Source organism: Vicugna pacos, unplaced genomic scaffold, assembly GCF_048564905.1.
Source record: "Vicugna pacos unplaced genomic scaffold, VicPac4 SAC-SAT, whole genome shotgun sequence".
In the NCBI taxonomy this organism is placed as follows: Eukaryota; Metazoa; Chordata; class Mammalia; order Artiodactyla; family Camelidae; genus Vicugna; species Vicugna pacos.
The window spans coordinates 22,666,584-22,686,912 of NW_027328721.1; positions in this window are offsets into that span (position 1 = coordinate 22,666,584).

The window sequence follows — 20,329 nt, forward strand, 5'->3', positions numbered from 1 at the left end:
ACTCACGCGCTGCCGACCGTTGGTGGAACCGCCCCACTCTCAGGATTCAGGAACCATTGTCAGTCCGTGGGGGACCTCGAGAGACAACTCCACGCAGCTCTCTACAGTCACAGGTGTTCACTGTTCGGGGAAGTCTGAGCAATACCTTCCCTGAACTAGGGGAGGCAGCCTCTGTCACTGGGATATCCTGCAAACCCCCCTAGAATTCCCTGGCACAGAGACATTAGGAAAACCCTCAGGGGAGACGAGCTTAGGCATTCCGATAGAACCCACGCGCTGCCGACCGTTGGTGGAACCTCCTCACGCTCAGAATTCCGGAATCATTGTCAGAGAATGGGGGATCTCGAGAGAAAACTCCACGAAGCTCTCTTCATTCACAGGTGTTCCCTGTTCGGGGAAGTCCGAGAAATAACTTCCCTGACCTTGGGGAGGCAGTCTCTGTCTCTGGGATATCCTGCAAACACCCCTAGCATTCCCTGGCACAGAGACATTAGGAAAACTCTCAGGGGAGACGAGCTTAGGCTTCCATTATAACCCACGCGCTGCCTTCCTTTGGTGGAACCTCCCCACGCTCAGGATTCCGGAATCACTGTCAGTGCGGGGGGGCTCGAGAGACAACTCCACGCAGCTCTCTTCAGTCACAGGTTTTCCCTGATCGGGGAAGTCCGAGAAATACCTTCCCTGAATTTGGGGGTCAGCCTCTGTCACTGGGATATCCTGCAAACAACCCTAGCATTCCCTGGCACAGAGAAATTAGGAAAACCCTCAGGGGAGACGAGCTAAGGCATTCCGTTAGAACCCACGCGCTGCCGACCGTTGGTGGAACCTCCCCACGCTCAGGATTCCGGAATCATTGTCAGTGCGTGGGGGATCTCGAGAGACAACTCCACGCAGCTCTCTTCAGTCACAGGTGTTCCCTGTTCGGGGAAGTCCAAGAAATAACTTCCCTGAACTTGGGGTGGCAGCCTCTGTCCCTGGGATATCCTGCAAATCCCCCTAGCATTCCCTGGCACAGAGACATTAGGAAAACCCTCAGGGGAGACGAGCTTAGGCATTCCGTTAGAACCCACGCGCTGCCGACCGTTGGTGGAACCTCCCCACGCTCAGGATTCCGGAACCATTTTCAGTGCGTGGGGGAGCTCGAGAGACAACTCCACGCAGCTCTCTTCAGTCACAGGTGTTCCCTGTTCGGGGAAGTCCGAGAAATACCTTCCCTGACCTTGCGGAGGCAGCCTCGGCCACTGGGATATCCTGCAATCACCCCTAGCATTCCCTGGCAGAGAGACATTAGGAAAACCCTCAGGGGAGACGAGCTTTGGCTTTCCGTTAGAACCCACGCGTTGCCTACCGTTGGTGGAACCTCCACACGCTCAGGATTCCGGAACCATTGTCAGTGCGTGGGGGAGCTCGAGAGAAAACTCCACGCACCTCTCTTCAGTCACAGGTGTTCCCTGTTCGGGGAAGTCCGAGAAATACCTTCCCTGACCTTGGGGAGGCAGCCTCGGTCACTGGGATATCCTGCAAACCCCCCTAGCATTCCCTGGCACAGAGACATTAAGAAAACACTCAGGGGAGACGAGCTTAGGCATTCCGTTAGAACCCACGCACTGCCGACCGTTGGTGGAACCTCCCCACGCTCAGGATTCCGGAAACATTGTCAGTGCGTGGGGGAGCTCGAGAGACAACTCCACGAAGCTCTCTTCAGTCACAGGTGTTCCCTGTTCGGGGAAGTCCGGGACATAACTTCCTTGACCTTGGGGAGGCAGCATCGTTTTCTGTGATATCCTGCAATCACCCCTAGCATTCCCTGGCACAGAGACATTAGGAAAACCCTCAGGGGAGACGAGCTTAGGCATTCCGTTAGAACCCATGCGCTGCCGACCGTTGGTGGAACCTCCCCACGCTCAGGATTCTGGAACCAAAGTCAGTGCGTGGGGGAGCTCGAGAGACAACTCCACGCAGCTCTCTTCAGTCACAGGTGTTCCCTGCTCGGGGAAGTCTGAGAAAAACCTTCCCTGACCTTGGGGAGGCAGCCTCGGTCACTGGGATATAATGCAATCACCACTAGCATTCCCTGGCACAGAGACATTAGGAAAAACCTCAGGGGAGACGAGCTTAGGCATTCCGTTAGAACACACTGCGCTGCCGACCGTTGGTGGAACCTCCCCACGCTCAGGATTCCGGAACAATTGTCAGTGCTTGGGGAGCTCGAGAGACAACTCCACGCAACTCTCTTCAGTCACAGGTGTTCCCTGTTCGGGGAAGTCCGGGAAATAACTTCCCTGACCTTGTGGAGGCAGCCTCGGTCACTGGTATATCCTGCAATCACCCCTAGCATTCCCTAGCACAGAGACATTAGGAAAACCCTCAGGGGAGACGAGCTTAGGCATTCCGTTAGAACCCACGCGCTGCCGACCGTTGGTGGAACCTCCCCACGCTCAGGATTCCGGAACCATTGTCAGTGCGTGGGGGAGCTCGAGAGACAACTCCACGCAGCTCTCTTCAGTCACAGGTATTCCCTGTTCGGGGAAGTCCGGGAAAAACCTTCCCTGACCTTGGGGAGGCAGCCTCGGTCACTGGGATATCCTGCAATCACCCCTAGCATTGCCTGGCACAGACACATTAGGAAAACCCTCAGGGGAGACGAGCTTAGGCATTCCGTTAGAACCCACGCGCTGCCGACCGTTGGTGGAACCTCCCCACGCTCAGGATTCAGGAACCATTTTCAGTGCGTGGGGGAGCTCGAGAGACAACTCCACGCAGCTCTCTTCAGTCACAGGTGTTCCCTGTTCGGGGAAGTCCGAGAAATACCTTCCCTGACCTTGCGGAGGCAGCCTCGGCCACTGGGATATCCTGCAATCACCCCTAGCATTCCCTGGCACAGAGACATTAAGAAAACCCTCAGGGGAGACGAGCTTAGGCATTCCGTTAGAACCCACGCACTGCCGACCGTTGGTGGAACCTCCCCACGCTCAGGATTCCGGAAACATTGTCAGTGCGTGGGGGAGCTCGAGAGACAACTCCACGCAGCTCTCTTCAGTCACAGGTGTTCCCTGTTCGGGGAAGTCGGTGAAATAACTTCCCTGAAATTGGGGAGGCCGCCTCGGTCACTGGGATATCCTGCAATCACCGCTAGCATTCCCTGGCACAGAGACATTAGGAAAACACTCAGGGGAGACGAGCTTAGGCATTCCGTTAGAACCCACGCGCTGCCGACCGTTGGTGGAACCTCCCCATGCTCAGGATTCCGGAACCATTGTCAGTGCGTGGGGGAACTCGAGAGACAACTCCACACAGCTCTCTTCAGTCACAGTATTTCCCTGTTCGGGGAAGTCCGGGAAATACCTTCCCTGAACTTGGGGAGGCAGCCTCGGTCACTGGGATATCTTGTAATCACCCCTAGCATTCCCTGGCACAGAAATTTAGGAAAAAACTCAGGGGAGACAGCTTAGGCATTCCGTTAGAACCCACGCGCTGTCGACCTTTGCTGGAACCTCCCCACGCTCAGGATTCCGGAACCATTGTCAGTGCGTGGGGGAGCTCGAGAGAAAACTCCACGCAGCTCTCTTCAGTCACAGGTGTTCCCTGTACGGGGAAGTCTGAGAAATACCTTCCCTGACCTTGGGGAGGCAGCCTCGGTCACTGGGATATCCTGCAAACACCCCTAGCATTCCCTGGCACAGAGACATTAAGAAAAACCTCAGGGGAGACGAGCTTAGGCATTCCGTTAGAATCCACGCGCTGCCGACCGTTGGTTGAACCTCCCCACGCTCAGGATTCAGGAACCATTGTCAGTGCTTGGGGGAGCTCGAGAGACAACTCCACGCAGCTCTCTTCAGTCATAAGTGTTCCCTGTTCGGGGAAGTCCGAGAAATATCTTCCCTGAACTTGGGGAGGCAGCCTCTGTCACTGGGATATCCTGCAAACCCCCCTAGCATTCCCTGGCACAGAGACATTAGGAAAACCCTCAGGGGAGACGAGCTTAGGCATTCCGTTAGAACTCACGCGCTGCCGACCGTTGGTGGAACCTCCCCACTCTCAGGATTCAGGAACCATTGTCAGTCCGTGGGGGACCTCGAGAGACAACTCCACGCAGCTCTCTACAGTCACAGGTGTTCACTGTTCGGGGAAGTCTGAGCAATACCTTCCCTGAACTAGGGGAGGCAGCCTCTGTCACTGGGATATCCTGCAAACCCCCCTAGAATTCCCTGGCACAGAGACATTAGGAAAACCCTCAGGGGAGACGAGCTTAGGCATTCCGATAGAACCCACGCGCTGCCGACCGTTGGTGGAACCTCCTCACGCTCAGAATTCCGGAATCATTGTCAGAGAATGGGGGATCTCGAGAGAAAACTCCACGAAGCTCTCTTCATTCACAGGTGTTCCCTGTTCGGGGAAGTCCGAGAAATAACTTCCCTGACCTTGGGGAGGCAGTCTCTGTCTCTGGGATATCCTGCAAACACCCCTAGCATTCCCTGGCACAGAGACATTAAGAAAAACCTCAGGGGAGACGAGCTTAGGCATTCCGTTAGAATCCACGCGCTGCCGACCGTTGGTTGAACCTCCCCACGCTCAGGATTCAGGAACCATTGTCAGTGCTTGGGGGAGCTCGAGAGACAACTCCACGCAGCTCTCTTCAGTCACAGGTGTTCCCTGTTCGGGGAAGTCCGAGAAATACCTTCCCTGACCTTGGGGAGGCAGCCTCGGTCACTGGGATATCCTGCAAACCCCCCTAGCATTCCCTGGCACAGAGACATTAAGAAAACCCTCAGGGGAGACGAGCTTAGGCATTCCGTTAGAACCCACGCACTGCCGACCGTTGGTGGAACCTCCACACGCTCAGGATTCCGGAAACATTGTCAGTGCGTGGGGGAGCTCGAGAGACAACTCCACGAAGCTCTCTTCAGTCACAGGTGTTCCCTGTTCGGGGAAGTCCGGGACATAACTTCCTTGACCTTGGGGAGGCAGCATCGTTTTCTGTGATATCCTGCAATCACCCCTAGCATTCCCTGGCACAGAGACATTAGGAAAACCCTCAGGGGAGACGAGCTTAGGCATTCCGTTAGAACCCATGCGCTGCCGACCGTTGGTGGAACCTCCCCACGCTCAGGATTCTGGAACCAAAGTCAGTGCGTGGGGGAGCTCGAGAGACAACTCCACGCAGCTCTCTTCAGTCACAGGTGTTCCCTGCTCGGGGAAGTCTGAGAAAAACCTTCCCTGACCTTGGGGAGGCAGCCTCGGTCACTGGGATATAATGCAATCACCACTAGCATTCCCTGGCACAGAGACATTAGGAAAAACCTCAGGGGAGACGAGCTTAGGCATTCCGTTAGAACACACTGCGCTGCCGACCGTTGGTGGAACCTCCCCACGCTCAGGATTCCGGAACAATTGTCAGTGCTTTGGGAGCTCGAGAGACAACTCCACGCAACTCTCTTCAGTCACAGGTGTTCCCTGTTAGGGGAAGTCCGGGAAATAACTTCCCTGACCTTGTGGAGGCAGCCTCGGTCACTGGTATATCCTGCAATCACCCCTAGCATTCCCTAGCACAGAGACATTAGGAAAACCCTCAGGGGAGACGAGCTTAGGCATTCCGTTAGAACCCACGCGCTGCCGACCGTTGGTGGAACCTCCCCACGCTCAGGATTCCGGAACCATTGTCAGTGCGTGGGGGAGCTCGAGAGACAACTCCACGCAGCTCTCTTCAGTCACAGGTATTCCCTGTTCGGGGAAGTCCGGGAAATACCTTCCCTGACCTTGGGGAGGCAGCCTCGGTCACTGGGATATCCTGCAATCACCCCTAGCATTGCCTGGCACAGACACATTAGGAAAACCCTCAGGGGAGACGAGCTTAGGCATTCCGTTAGAACCCACGCGCTGCCGACCGTTGGTGGAACCTCCCCACGCTCAGGATTCCGGAACCATTTTCAGTGCGTGGGGGAGCTCGAGAGACAACTCCACGCAGCTCTCTTCAGTCACAGGTGTTCCCTGTTCGGGGAAGTCCGAGAAATACCTTCCCTGACCTTGCGGAGGCAGCCTCGGCCACTGGGATATCCTGCAATCACCCCTAGCATTCCCTGGCACAGAGACATTAAGAAAACCCTCAGGGGAGACGAGCTTAGGCATTCCGTTAGAACCCACGCACTGCCGACCGTTGGTGGAACCTCCCCACGCTCAGGATTCCGGAAACATTGTCAGTGCGTGGGGGAGCTCGAGAGACAACTCCACGCAGCTCTCTTCAGTCACAGGTGTTCCCTGTTCGGGGAAGTCGGTGAAATAACTTCCCTGAAATTGGGGAGGCCGCCTCGGTCACTGGGATATCCTGCAATCACCGCTAGCATTCCCTGGCACAGAGACATTAGGAAAACACTCAGGGGAGACGAGCTTAGGCATTCCGTTAGAACCCACGCGCTGCCGACCGTTGGTGGAACCTCCCCATGCTCAGGATTCCGGAACCATTGTCAGTGCGTGGGGGAACTCGAGAGACAACTCCACACAGCTCTCTTCAGTCACAGTATTTCCCTGTTCGGGGAAGTCCGAGAAATAACTTCCCTGACCTTGGGGAGGCAGTCTCTGTCTCTGGGATATCCTGCAAACACCCCTAGCATTCCCTGGCACAGAGACATTAGGAAAACTCTCAGGGGAGACGAGCTTAGGCTTCCATTATAACCCACGCGCTGCCTTCCTTTGGTGGAACCTCCCCACGCTCAGGATTCCGGAATCACTGTCAGTGCGGGGGGGCTCGAGAGACAACTCCACGCAGCTCTCTTCAGTCACAGGTTTTCCCTGATCGGGGAAGTCCGAGAAATACCTTCCCTGAATTTGGGGGTCAGCCTCTGTCACTGGGATATCCTGCAAACAACCCTAGCATTCCCTGGCACAGAGAAATTAGGAAAACCCTCAGGGGAGACGAGCTAAGGCATTCCGTTAGAACCCACGCGCTGCCGACCGTTGGTGGAACCTCCCCACGCTCAGGATTCCGGAATCATTGTCAGTGCGTGGGGGATCTCGAGAGACAACTCCACGCAGCTCTCTTCAGTCACAGGTGTTCCCTGTTCGGGGAAGTCCAAGAAATAACTTCCCTGAACTTGGGGTGGCAGCCTCTGTCCCTGGGATATCCTGCAAATCCCCCTAGCATTCCCTGGCACAGAGACATTAGGAAAACCCTCAGGGGAGACGAGCTTAGGCATTCCGTTAGAACCCACGCGCTGCCGACCGTTGGTGGAACCTCCCCACGCTCAGGATTCCGGAACCATTTTCAGTGCGTGGGGGAGCTCGAGAGACAACTCCACGCAGCTCTCTTCAGTCACAGGTGTTCCCTGTTCGGGGAAGTCCGAGAAATACCTTCCCTGACCTTGCGGAGGCAGCCTCGGCCACTGGGATATCCTGCAATCACCCCTAGCATTCCCTGGCAGAGAGACATTAGGAAAACCCTCAGGGGAGACGAGCTTATGCATTCCGTTAGAACCCACGCGCTGTCGACCGTTGCTGGAAATTCCCCACGCTCAGGATTCCGGAACCATTGTCAGTGCGTGGGGGAGCTCGAGAGACAACTCCACGCAGCTCTCTTCAGTCACAGGTGTTCCCTGTTCGGGGAAGTCCGAGAAATACCTTCCCTGACCTTGGGGAGGCAGCCTCGGTCACTGGGATATCCTGCAAACCCCCCTAGCATTCCCTGGCACAGAGACATTAAGAAAACCCTCAGGGGAGACGAGCTTAGGCATTCCGTTAGAACCCACGCACTGCCGACCGTTGGTGGAACCTCCCCACGCTCAGGATTCCGGAAACATTGTCAGTGCGTGGGGGAGCTCGAGAGACAACTCCACGAAGCTCTCTTCAGTCACAGGTGTTCCCTGTTCGGGGAAGTCCGGGACATAACTTCCTTGACCTTGGGGAGGCAGCATCGTTTTCTGTGATATCCTGCAATCACCCCTAGCATTCCCTGGCACAGAGACATTAGGAAAACCCTCAGGGGAGACGAGCTTAGGCATTCCGTTAGAACCCATGCGCTGCCGACCGTTGGTGGAACCTCCCCACGCTCAGGATTCTGGAACCAAAGTCAGTGCGTGGGGGAGCTCGAGAGACAACTCCACGCAGCTCTCTTCAGTCACAGGTGTTCCCTGCTCGGGGAAGTCTGAGAAAAACCTTCCCTGACCTTGGGGAGGCAGCCTCGGTCACTGGGATATAATGCAATCACCACTAGCATTCCCTGGCACAGAGACATTAGGAAAAACCTCAGGGGAGACGAGCTTAGGCATTCCGTTAGAACACACTGCGCTGCCGACCGTTGGTGGAACCTCCCCACGCTCAGGATTCCGGAACAATTGTCAGTGCTTGGGGAGCTCGAGAGACAACTCCACGCAACTCTCTTCAGTCACAGGTGTTCCCTGTTCGGGGAAGTCCGGGAAATAACTTCCCTGACCTTGTGGAGGCAGCCTCGGTCACTGGTATATCCTGCAATCACCCCTAGCATTCCCTAGCACAGAGACATTAGGAAAACCCTCAGGGGAGACGAGCTTAGGCATTCCGTTAGAACCCACGCGCTGCCGACCGTTGGTGGAACCTCCCCACGCTCAGGATTCCGGAACCATTGTCAGTGCGTGGGGGAGCTCGAGAGACAACTCCACGCAGCTCTCTTCAGTCACAGGTATTCCCTGTTCGGGGAAGTCCGGGAAATACCTTCCCTGACCTTGGGGAGGCAGCCTCGGTCACTGGGATATCCTGCAATCACCCCTAGCATTGCCTGGCACAGACACATTAGGAAAACCCTCAGGGGAGACGAGCTTAGGCATTCCGTTAGAACCCACGCGCTGCCGACCGTTGGTGGAACCTCCCCACGCTCAGGATTCCGGAACCATTTTCAGTGCGTGGGGGAGCTCGAGAGACAACTCCACGCAGCTCTCTTCAGTCACAGGTGTTCCCTGTTCGGGGAAGTCCGAGAAATACCTTCCCTGACCTTGCGGAGGCAGCCTCGGCCACTGGGATATCCTGCAATCACCCCTAGCATTCCCTGGCACAGAGACATTAAGAAAACCCTCAGGGGAGACGAGCTTAGGCATTCCGTTAGAACCCACGCACTGCCGACCGTTGGTGGAACCTCCCCACGCTCAGGATTCCGGAAACATTGTCAGTGCGTGGGGGAGCTCGAGAGACAACTCCACGCAGCTCTCTTCAGTCACAGGTGTTCCCTGTTCGGGGAAGTCGGTGAAATAACTTCCCTGAAATTGGGGAGGCCGCCTCGGTCACTGGGATATCCTGCAATCACCGCTAGCATTCCCTGGCACAGAGACATTAGGAAAACACTCAGGGGAGACGAGCTTAGGCATTCCGTTAGAACCCACGCGCTGCCGACCGTTGGTGGAACCTCCCCATGCTCAGGATTCCGGAACCATTGTCAGTGCGTGGGGGAACTCGAGAGACAACTCCACACAGCTCTCTTCAGTCACAGTATTTCCCTGTTCGGGGAAGTCCGGGAAATACCTTCCCTGAACTTGGGGAGGCAGCCTCGGTCACTGGGATATCCTGTAATCACCCCTAGCATTCCCTGGCACAGAAATTTAGGAAAAAACTCAGGGGAGACAGCTTAGGCATTCCGTTAGAACCCACGCGCTGTCGACCTTTGCTGGAACCTCCCCACGCTCAGGATTCCGGAACCATTGTCAGTGCGTGGGGGAGCTCGAGAGAAAACTCCACGCAGCTCTCTTCAGTCACAGGTGTTCCCTGTACGGGGAAGTCTGAGAAATACCTTCCCTGACCTTGGGGAGGCAGCCTCGGTCACTGGGATATCCTGCAAACAACCCTAGCATTCCCTGGCATAGAGACATTAGGAAAACCCTCATGGGAGACGAGCTTAGGCATTCCGATAGAACCCACGCGCTGCCGACCGTTGGTGGAACCTCCCCTCGCTCAGGATTCCGGAATCATTTTCAGTGCGTGGGGGAGCTCGAGAGACACATCCACGCAGCTCTCTTCAGTCACAGGTGTTCCCTGTTCGGGGAAGTCTGCCAAATACCTTCCCTGTCCTTGGGGAGGCAGCCTCTGACACTGGGATATCCTGCAAACCCCCCTAGCATTCCCTGGCAGAGAGACATTAGGAAAAACCTCAGGGGAGACGAGCTTATGCTTTCCGTTAGAACCCACGCACTGTCGACCGTTGGTGGAACCTCCCCACGCTCAGGATTCCGGGAACATTGTCATTGCGTGGGGGAGCTCGAGAGAAAACTCCACGCAGCTCTCTTCAGTCACAGGTGTTCCCTGTTCGGGGAAGTCCGAGAAATCCCTTCCCTGACCTTGGGGAGGCAGCCTCTGTCACTGTGATATCCTACAATCCCCCCTAGCATTCCCTGGCAAAGAGAGATTAGGAAAACCCTCAGGGGAGACGAGCTAAGGCATTCCGTTTGAACCCACGTGCGGCTGACCGTTGGTGGAACCTCCCCACGCTCAGGATTCCGGAACCATTGTCAGTGCGTTGGGGAGCTCGAGAGACAAATCCACGCAGCTCTCTTCAGTCACAGGTGTTCCCTGTTCGGGGAAGTCCGAGAAATACCTTCCATGAACTTGGGGAGGCAGCCTCTGTCACTGGGATATCCTGCAAATCCCCCTAGCATTCCCTGGCATAGAGACATTAGGAAATCCCTCATGGGAGACGAGCTTAGGCATTCCGATAGAACCCACGCGCTGCCGACCGTTGGTGGAACCTCCCCTCGCTCAGGATTCCGGAATCATTTTCAGTGCGTGGGGGAGCTCGAGAGACACATCCACGCAGCTCTCTTCAGTCACAGGTGTTCCCTGTTCGGGGAATTCTGCCAAATACCTTCCCTGTCCTTGGGGAGGCAGCCTCTGACACTGGGATATCCTGCAAACCCCCCTAGCATTCCCTGGCAGAGAGACATTAGGAAAAACCTCAGGGGAGACGAGCTTATGCTTTCCGTTAGAACCCACGCACTGTCGACCGTTGGTGGAACCTCCCCACGCTCAGGATTCCGGGAACATTGTCATTGCGTGGGGGAGCTCGAGAGAAAACTCCACGCAGCTCTCTTCAGTCACAGGTGTTCCCTGTTCGGGGAAGTCCGAGAAATCCCTTCCCTGACCTTGGGGAGGCAGCCTCTGTCACTGTGATATCCTACAAACCCCCCTAGCATTCCCTGGCAAAGAGAGATTAGGAAAACCCTCAGGGGAGACGAGCTAAGGCATTCCGTTTGAACCCACGTGCGGCTGACCGTTGGTGGAACCTCCCCACGCTCAGGGTTCCGGAAATATTGTCAGTGCGTGGGGGAGCTCGAGAGACAACTCCACGCAGCTCTCTTCAGTCACAGGTGTTCCCTGTTCAGGGAAGACCGAGAAATACTTTCCCTGACCTTGTGGAGGCAGCCTCTGTCTCTGGGATATCCTGCAAAACCCCCTAGCATTCCCTGGCACAGAGATATTAGGAAAACCCTCAGGGGAGACGAGTTTAGGCATTCCGTTAGAACCCACGCGCTGCCATCAGTTGGTGGAGCCTCCCCACGCTCAGGATTCCGGAACGATTGTCAGTGCGTGGGGGAGCTCGAGAGACAACTCCACGAAGCTCTCTTCAATCACAGTTGTTCCCTGTTCGGGGAAGTCCGAGAAGTACCTTCCCTGATGTTAGGGAGGCAGCCTCTGTCACTGGGATATCCTGCAAACCCCCCTAGCATTCCCTGGCACAGAGACTTTAGGAAAACCCTCAGGGGAGACGAGCTTAGGCTTTCCGTTAGAACCCACGCGCTGCCGACCGTTGGTGGAACCTCCCCACGCTCAGGATTCCGGAACCATTGTCAGAGCGTGGGGGACCTCGAGAGACAACTCCACGCAGCTCTCTTCAGTCACAGGTGTTCCCTGTTCGGGGAAGTCCGAGAAAAAACTTCCCTGTCCTTGGGGAGGCAGCCTCTGCCACTGGGATATCCTGCAATCCCCCCTAGCATTCCCTGGAACAGAGACATTAGGAAAACCCTCAGGGGAGACGAGCTTAGTCTTTCCATTAGAACCCACGCGCTGCCGACCGTTGGTGGAACCTCCCCACGCTCAGGATTCCGGAACCATTGTCAGTGCGTGGGGGAGCTCGAGAGACAACTCCACGCATCTCTCTTCAGGCACAGGTGTTCCCTGTTCGGGGAAGTCCGAGAAATACCTTCCCTGACCTTGGGGAGGCAGCCTCTGTCCCTGGGATATCCTGCAAACCCCCCTAGCATTCCCTGGCACAGAGACATTAGGAAAACCCTCAGGGGAGACGAGCTTAGGCATTACGTTAGATCCCACGCGCTGCCGACCGTTGGTGGAACCTCCCCACGCTCAGGATTCCGGAATCATTGTCAGTGCGTGGGGGAGCTCGAGAGACAATTCCACGCAGCTCTCTTCAGTCACAGGTGTTCCCTGTTCGAGGAAGTCCGAGAAATACCTTCCCTGTCCTTGGGGAGGCAGCCTCTGTCACTGGGAAAACCTGCAAACCCCCCTAGCATTCCCTGGCACAGAGACATTAGGAAAACCCTCAGGGGAGACGAGCTTAGGCATTCCGTTAGAACCCACGCTCTACCGACCATTGGTGGAACCTCCCAACGCTCAGGATTCCGGAAACATTGTCAGTGCGTGGGGGAGATCGAGAGACAACTCCACGCAGCTCTCTTCAGTCACAGTTGTTCCCTGTTCGGGGAAGTCCGAGAAAAACCTTCCCAGACCTTGGGGAGGCAGTCTCTGTCACTGGGATATCCTGCAAATCCCCCTAGCATTCCCTGGCTCAGAGAAATTAGGAAAACCCTCAGGGGAGACGAGCTTAAGCATTCCGTTAGAACCCACGCGCTGCCGACCGTTGGTGGAACCTCCCCACGCTCAGGATTCCGGAACCATTGTCAGTGCTTGGGGGAGCTCGAGAGACAACTCCACGCAGCTCTCTTCAGTCATAAGTGTTCCCTGTTCGGGGAAGTCCGAGAAATATCTTCCCTGAACTTGGGGAGGCAGCCTCTGTCACTGGGATATCCTGCAAACCCCCCTAGCATTCCCTGGCACAGAGACATTAGGAAAACCCTCAGGGGAGACGAGCTTAGGCATTCCGTTAGAACTCACGCGCTGCCGACCGTTGGTGGAACCTCCCCACTCTCAGGATTCAGGAACCATTGTCAGTCCGTGGGGGACCTCGAGAGACAACTCCACGCAGCTCTCTACAGTCACAGGTGTTCACTGTTCGGGGAAGTCTGAGCAATACCTTCCCTGAACTAGGGGAGGCAGCCTCTGTCACTGGGATATCCTGCAAACCCCCCTAGAATTCCCTGGCACAGAGACATTAGGAAAACCCTCAGGGGAGACGAGCTTAGGCATTCCGATAGAACCCACGCGCTGCCGACCGTTGGTGGAACCTCCTCACGCTCAGAATTCCGGAATCATTGTCAGAGAATGGGGGATCTCGAGAGAAAACTCCACGAAGCTCTCTTCATTCACAGGTGTTCCCTGTTCGGGGAAGTCCGAGAAATAACTTCCCTGACCTTGGGGAGGCAGTCTCTGTCTCTGGGATATCCTGCAAACACCCCTAGCATTCCCTGGCACAGAGACATTAGGAAAACTCTCAGGGGAGACGAGCTTAGGCTTCCATTATAACCCACGCGCTGCCTTCCTTTGGTGGAACCTCCCCACGCTCAGGATTCCGGAATCACTGTCAGTGCGGGGGGGCTCGAGAGACAACTCCACGCAGCTCTCTTCAGTCACAGGTTTTCCCTGATCGGGGAAGTCCGAGAAATACCTTCCCTGAATTTGGGGGTCAGCCTCTGTCACTGGGATATCCTGCAAACAACCCTAGCATTCCCTGGCACAGAGAAATTAGGAAAACCCTCAGGGGAGACGAGCTAAGGCATTCCGTTAGAACCCACGCGCTGCCGACCGTTGGTGGAACCTCCCCACGCTCAGGATTCCGGAATCATTGTCAGTGCGTGGGGGATCTCGAGAGACAACTCCACGCAGCTCTCTTCAGTCACAGGTGTTCCCTGTTCGGGGAAGTCCAAGAAATAACTTCCCTGAACTTGGGGTGGCAGCCTCTGTCCCTGGGATATCCTGCAAATCCCCCTAGCATTCCCTGGCACAGAGACATTAGGAAAACCCTCAGGGGAGACGAGCTTAGGCATTCCGTTAGAACCCACGCGCTGCCGACCGTTGGTGGAACCTCCCCACGCTCAGGATTCCGGAACCATTGTCAGTGCGTGGGGGAGCTCGAGAGACAACTCCACGAAGCTCTCTTCAGTCACAGGTGTTCCCTGTTCGGGGAAGTCCGAGAAATACCTTCCCTGACCTTGCGGAGGCAGCCTCGGCCACTGGGATATCCTGCAATCACCCCTAGCATTCCCTGGCATAGAGACATTAGGAAAACCCTCAGGGGAGACGAGCTTATGCATTCCGTTAGAACCCACGCGCTGTCGACCGTTGCTGGAAACTCCCCACGCTCAGGATTCCGGAACCATTGTCAGTGCGTGGGGGAGCTCGAGAGACAACTCCACGCAGCTCTCTTCAGTCACAGGTGTTCCCTGTTCGGGGAAGTCCGAGAAATACCTTCCCTGACCTTGGGGAGGCAGCCTCGGTCACTGGGATATCCTGCAAACCCCCCTAGCATTCCCTGGCACAGAGACATTAAGAAAACCCTCAGGGGAGACGAGCTTAGGCATTCCGTTAGAACCCACGCACTGCCGACCGTTGGTGGAACCTCCCCACGCTCAGGATTCCGGAAACATTGTCAGTGCGTGGGGGAGCTCGAGAGACAACTCCACGAAGCTCTCTTCAGTCACAGGTGTTCCCTGTTCGGGGAAGTCCGGGACATAACTTCCTTGACCTTGGGGAGGCAGCATCGTTTTCTGTGATATCCTGCAATCACCCCTAGCATTCCCTGGCACAGAGACATTAGGAAAACCCTCAGGGGAGACGAGCTTAGGCATTCCGTTAGAACCCATGCGCTGCCGACCGTTGGTGGAACCTCCCCACGCTCAGGATTCTGGAACCAAAGTCAGTGCGTGGGGGAGCTCGAGAGACAACTCCACGCAGCTCTCTTCAGTCACAGGTGTTCCCTGCTCGGGGAAGTCTGAGAAAAACCTTCCCTGACCTTGGGGAGGCAGCCTCGGTCACTGGGATATAATGCAATCACCACTAGCATTCCCTGGCACAGAGACATTAGGAAAAACCTCAGGGGAGACGAGCTTAGGCATTCCGTTAGAACACACTGCGCTGCCGACCGTTGGTGGAACCTCCCCACGCTCAGGATTCCGGAACAATTGTCAGTGCTTGGGGAGCTCGAGAGACAACTCCACGCAACTCTCTTCAGTCACAGGTGTTCCCTGTTCGGGGAAGTCCGGGAAATAACTTCCCTGACCTTGTGGAGGCAGCCTCGGTCACTGGTATATCCTGCAATCACCCCTAGCATTCCCTAGCACAGAGACATTAGGAAAACCCTCAGGGGAGACGAGCTTAGGCATTCCGTTAGAACCCACGCGCTGCCGACCGTTGGTGGAACCTCCCCACGCTCAGGATTCCGGAACCATTGTCAGTGCGTGGGGGAGCTCGAGAGACAACTCCACGCAGCTCTCTTCAGTCACAGGTATTCCCTGTTCGGGGAAGTCCGGGAAATACCTTCCCTGACCTTGGGGAGGCAGCCTCGGTCACTGGGATATCCTGCAATCACCCCTAGCATTGCCTGGCACAGACACATTAGGAAAACCCTCAGGGGAGACGAGCTTAGGCATTCCGTTAGAACCCACGCGCTGCCGACCGTTGGTGGAACCTCCCCACGCTCAGGATTCCGGAACCATTTTCAGTGCGTGGGGGAGCTCGAGAGACAACTCCACGCAGCTCTCTTCAGTCACAGGTGTTCCCTGTTCGGGGAAGTCCGAGAAATACCTTCCCTGACCTTGCGGAGGCAGCCTCGGCCACTGGGATATCCTGCAATCACCCCTAGCATTCCCTGGCACAGAGACATTAAGAAAACCCTCAGGGGAGACGAGCTTAGGCATTCCGTTAGAACCCACGCACTGCCGACCGTTGGTGGAACCTCCCCACGCTCAGGATTCCGGAAACATTGTCAGTGCGTGGGGGAGCTCGAGAGACAACTCCACGCAGCTCTCTTCAGTCACAGTATTTCCCTGTTCGGGGAAGTCCGGGAAATACCTTCCCTGAACTTGGGGAGGCAGCCTCGGTCACTGGGATATCCTGTAATCACCCCTAGCATTCCCTGGCACAGAAATTTAGGAAAAAACTCAGGGGAGACAGCTTAGGCATTCCGTTAGAACCCACGCGCTGTCGACCTTTGCTGGAACCTCCCCACGCTCAGGATTCCGGAACCATTGTCAGTGCGTGGGGGAGCTCGAGAGAAAACTCCACGCAGCTCTCTTCAGTCACAGGTGTTCCCTGTACGGGGAAGTCTGAGAAATACCTTCCCTGACCTTGGGGAGGCAGCCTCGGTCACTGGGATATCCTGCAAACACCCCTAGCATTCCCTGGCACAGAGACATTAAGAAAAACCTCAGGGGAGACGAGCTTAGGCATTCCGTTAGAATCCACGCGCTGCCGACCGTTGGTTGAACCTCCCCACGCTCAGGATTCAGGAACCATTGTCAGTGCTTGGGGGAGCTCGAGAGACAACTCCACGCAGCTCTCTTCAGTCATAAGTGTTCCCTGTTCGGGGAAGTCCGAGAAATATCTTCCCTGAACTTGGGGAGGCAGCCTCTGTCACTGGGATATCCTGCAAACCCCCCTAGCATTCCCTGGCACAGAGACATTAGGAAAACCCTCAGGGGAGACGAGCTTAGGCATTCCGTTAGAACTCACGCGCTGCCGACCGTTGGTGGAACCTCCCCACTCTCAGGATTCAGGAACCATTGTCAGTCCGTGGGGGACCTCGAGAGACAAATCCACGCAGCTCTCTACAGTCACAGGTGTTCACTGTTCGGGGAAGTCTGAGCAATACCTTCCCTGAACTAGGGGAGGCAGCCTCTGTCACTGGGATATCCTGCAAACCCCCCTAGAATTCCCTGGCACAGAGACATTAGGAAAACCCTCAGGGGAGACGAGCTTAGGCATTCCGATAGAACCCACGCGCTGCCGACCGTTGGTGGAACCTCCTCACGCTCAGAATTCCGGAATCATTGTCAGAGAATGGGGGATCTCGAGAGAAAACTCCACGAAGCTCTCTTCATTCACAGGTGTTCCCTGTTCGGGGAAGTCCGAGAAATAACTTCCCTGACCTTGGGGAGGCAGTCTCTGTCTCTGGGATATCCTGCAAACACCCCTAGCATTCCCTGGCACAGAGACATTAAGAAAAACCTCAGGGGAGACGAGCTTAGGCATTCCGTTAGAATCCACGCGCTGCCGACCGTTGGTTGAACCTCCCCACGCTCAGGATTCAGGAACCATTGTCAGTGCTTGGGGGAGCTCGAGAGACAACTCCACGCAGCTCTCTTCAGTCACAGGTGTTCCCTGTTCGGGGAAGTCCGAGAAATACCTTCCCTGACCTTGGGGAGGCAGCCTCGGTCACTGGGATATCCTGCAAACCCCCCTAGCATTCCCTGGCACAGAGACATTAAGAAAACCCTCAGGGGAGACGAGCTTAGGCATTCCGTTAGAACCCACGCACTGCCGACCGTTGGTGGAACCTCCCCACGCTCAGGATTCCGGAAACTTTGTCAGTGCGTGGGGGAGCTCGAGAGACAACTCCACGAAGCTCTCTTCAGTCACAGGTGTTCCCTGTTCGGGGAAGTCCGGGACATAACTTCCTTGACCTTGGGGAGGCAGCATCGTTTTCTGTGATATCCTGCAATCACCCCTAGCATTCCCTGGCACAGAGACATTAGGAAAACCCTCAGGGGAGACGAGCTTAGGCATTCCGTTAGAACCCATGCGCTGCCGACCGTTGGTGGAACCTCCCCACGCTCAGGATTCTGGAACCAAAGTCAGTGCGTGGGGGAGCTCGAGAGACAACTCCACGCAGCTCTCTTCAGTCACAGGTGTTCCCTGCTCGGGGAAGTCTGAGAAAAACCTTCCCTGACCTTGGGGAGGCAGCCTCGGTCACTGGGATATAATGCAATCACCACTAGCATTCCCTGGCACAGAGACATTAGGAAAAACCTCAGGGGAGACGAGCTTAGGCATTCCGTTAGAACACACTGCGCTGCCGACCGTTGGTGGAACCTCCCCACGCTCAGGATTCCGGAACAATTGTCAGTGCTTGGGGAGCTCGAGAGACAACTCCACGCAACTCTCTTCAGTCACAGGTGTTCCCTGTTCGGGGAAGTCCGGGAAATAACTTCCCTGACCTTGTGGAGGCAGCCTCGGTCACTGGTATATCCTGCAATCACCCCTAGCATTCCCTAGCACAGAGACATTAGGAAAACCCTCAGGGGAGACGAGCTTAGGCATTCCGTTAGAACCCACGCGCTGCCGACCGTTGGTGGAACCTCCCCACGCTCAGGATTCCGGAACCATTGTCAGTGCGTGGGGGAGCTCGAGAGACAACTCCACGCAGCTCTCTTCAGTCACAGGTATTCCCTGTTCGGGGAAGTCCGGGAAATACCTTCCCTGACCTTGGGGAGGCAGCCTCGGTCACTGGGATATCCTGCAATCACCCCTAGCATTGCCTGGCACAGACACATTAGGAAAACCCTCAGGGGAGACGAGCTTAGGCATTCCGTTAGAACCCACGCGCTGCCGACCGTTGGTGGAACCTCCCCACGCTCAGGATTCCGGAACCATTTTCAGTGCGTGGGGGAGCTCGAGAGACAACTCCACGCAGCTCTCTTCAGTCACAGGTGTTCCCTGTTCGGGGAAGTCCGAGAAATACCTTCCCTGACCTTGCGGAGGCAGCCTCGGCCACTGGGATATCCTGCAATCACCCCTAGCATTCCCTGGCACAGAGACATTAAGAAAACCCTCAGGGGAGACGAGCTTAGGCATTCCGTTAGAACCCACGCACTGCCGACCGTTGGTGGAACCTCCCCACGCTCAGGATTCCGGAAACATTGTCAGTGCGTGGGGGAGCTCGAGAGACAACTCCACGCAGCTCTCTTCAGTCACAGGTGTTCCCTGTTCGGGGAAGTCGGTGAAATAACTTCCCTGAAATTGGGGAGGCCGCCTCGGTCACTGGGATATCCTGCAATCACCGCTAGCATTCCCTGGCACAGAGACATTAGGAAAACACTCAGGGGAGACGAGCTTAGGCATTCCGTTAGAACCCACGCGCTGCCGACCGTTGGTGGAACCTCCCCATGCTCAGGATTCCGGAACCATTGTCAGTGCGTGGGGGAACTCGAGAGACAACTCCACACAGCTCTCTTCAGTCACAGTATTTCCCTGTTCGGGGAAGTCCGGGAAATACCTTCCCTGAACTTGGGGAGGCAGCCTCGGTCACTGGGATATCCTGTAATCACCCCTAGCATTCCCTGGCACAGAAATTTAGGAAAAAACTCAGGGGAGACAGCTTAGGCATTCCGTTAGAACCCACGCGCTGTCGACCTTTGCTGGAACCTCCCCACGCTCAGGATTCCGGAACCATTGTCAGTGCGTGGGGGAGCTCGAGAGAAAACTCCACGCAGCTCTCTTCAGTCACAGGTGTTCCCTGTACGGGGAAGTCTGAGAAATAACTTCCCTGACCTTGGGGAGGCAGCCTCGGTCACTGGGATATCCTGCAAACACCCCTAGCATTCCCTGGCACAGAGACATTAAGAAAAACCTCAGGGGAGGCGAGCTTAGGCATTCCGTTAGAATCCACGCGCTGCCGACCGTTGGTTGAACCTCCCCACGCTCAGGATTCAGGAACCATTGTCAGTGCTTGGGGGAGCTCGAGAGACAACTCCACGCAGCTCTCTTCAGTCATAAGTGTTCCCTGTTCGGGGAAGTCCGAGAAATATCTTCCCTGAACTTGGGGAGGCAGCCTCTGTCACTGGGATATCCTGCAAACCCCCCTAGCATTCCCTGGCACAGAGACATTAGGAAAACCCTCAGGGGAGACGAGCTTAGGCATTCCGTTAGAACTCACGCGCTGCCGACCGTTGGTGGAACCTCCCCACTCTCAGGATTCAGGAACCATTGTCAGTCCGTGGGGGACCTCGAGAGACAACTCCACGCAGCTCTCTACAGTCACAGGTGTTCACTGTTCGGGGAAGTCTGAGCAATACCTTCCCTGAACTAGGGGAGGCAGCCTCTGTCACTGGGATATCCTGCAAACCCCCCTAGAATTCCCTGGCACAGAGACATTAGGAAAACCCTCAGGGGAGACGAGCTTAGGCATTCCGATAGAACCCACGCGCTGCCGACCGTTGGTGGAACCTCCTCACGCTCAGAATTCCGGAATCAT